The 1,627-nt window shown below is 48.1% G+C and overlaps 1 protein-coding gene across 2 annotated transcripts in view; it reads right to left on the bottom strand.

The window, feature by feature from the left end:
• C1D (C1D nuclear receptor corepressor) overlaps positions 1-1,627 on the bottom strand; it is a 19,691-nt gene that overhangs the window by 17,602 nt on the left and 462 nt on the right. The window lies entirely within an intron of this gene.

Here is a 1,627-nt window from a genome sequence, read left to right on the forward strand (position 1 = left end):
CGAGGCACATAGGGAAAGGGAGCACATTGTTCCCCATGCCAAGGGCTTTTACAGGGCAAGGGGGACACAGAGACCCTGGTATGAGGATGGAGGAGCTGTGGAATGAGAGGGATGGGAGGGTGGCACACTGGGAGCTTGTGGAAGGGAGCGATGCAAGAAGCCCCTCATGCATGCAGTAACCTCATCCTCCACAAGTTACAAAGTGTGTGACCCCCCTAGTTTTATATACTCTTATACCCTCTCTTATTTGTCACATTTCTAAGGTAAGCAATCCCAACCTTCTTTTTCATGCAGTTTTTCCATACCCTTCATCATTCTCATTGCCCTTCTCTGAACCTCCTCTTCTAGTTTTGCAATATCCTTTTTGAGATAGGGCAACTAGTACTTCCCACAGAAACCAGATGAGGCCACACCATTGATTTATATAAAAGAATTATAATATTCTTTGTATTATTCACCATCTTATTCTTTATGCATCCTAACATTGTTAGCATTTTTGACTGCAACTGCACATTGGGCAGAAGTCTTCATTTTACATGAGCAGCAAAACAGTCCTGCATGTGCAGGAAACGAATTCTAAACATCTTACAAGCATTGAAAAGAGGAACACCTTTATGAGAAAGTTATGCATGCTTTCTGCAAAGTACCCCAAACAGGTCACATTTCAGATATAATACCTGTGAATTCTGGTACGCACATTTATATCTGAGGGCTTGTCTACACTGGCAATTTACAGCACTGCAACTTTCTGGCTCAGGGGTGTGAAAAAACACCCCCCGAGCACAGCAAGTTTCAGCGCTGTAAAGCGCCAGTGTAGACAGCCCCGAGCGCTGGTAACTACGCCCCTCGCCGAGGTGGGTTTTTTTTAACCACACAAGGCATGTTAAAGCGCAGCAGTGCTTTAGCATTGCCAGTGTAGACTCGCCCTAAATTTCTCATAATCCCGAGCACACTCTTCTGTGCTACATACTTCATGTTTTCTTGGCCAAGGAACTGCAGTACTATAGTATCCAGCCCCTTTGTTGATTCAGGCCGATTTTATTTTTTTAACCAAAAAGTGTTCATTTCAAAAAAACAAACATTAACCAAGACGATGTGCTTTTTATACAAACATATTTAAAACAGTGTGCAAACTGAGGACTGATTTGCCAATTAAGCTGCCTCACACTAGCAACCGCAGTTAATTTTGCAATTCAAAACTGTAACAAGGTATCAGTATTTTTCTATCTCACACTCAAATTGCGTTTCACAGCAGCAGGAGCTAGTCTGACTGTAATCCAGGCTTGCACAACATGCGGCCCGCGTGGGCTCACTGTGCAACCTGCGGGGGGGGGTGAGTAGGTGGGCTCACTGTGTGGCCCGCGGGGGGGTGAGTAGGCAAGCGGCGGGGGGGGGGGGGGGGCTGAGGAGGCGAGCGGGGGGGCGGGGGTGGGGGGGTGATTAGGCGAGCCAGGGGAGGAGGGCTGAGGAGGCAAGCAGTGAATCGGTGGCTGACCTGTTCTACTGATCTGGTGTGGCTCCCATCCCCTCTCCAATGGTTGCAGCTGTCTGGAGGTGCCTGCCTTCCATGCCTACCTCATTCAGTCAACAGGGCAACTGATTACAAAGTGGGCGGGGGGGGGGGGGG

The sequence above is a fragment of the Terrapene carolina genome, unplaced genomic scaffold (assembly GCF_002925995.2).
Source record: "Terrapene carolina triunguis isolate 2854851 unplaced genomic scaffold, T_m_triunguis-2.0 Scaffold132, whole genome shotgun sequence".
NCBI lineage: Eukaryota > Metazoa > Chordata > Testudines > Emydidae > Terrapene > Terrapene triunguis.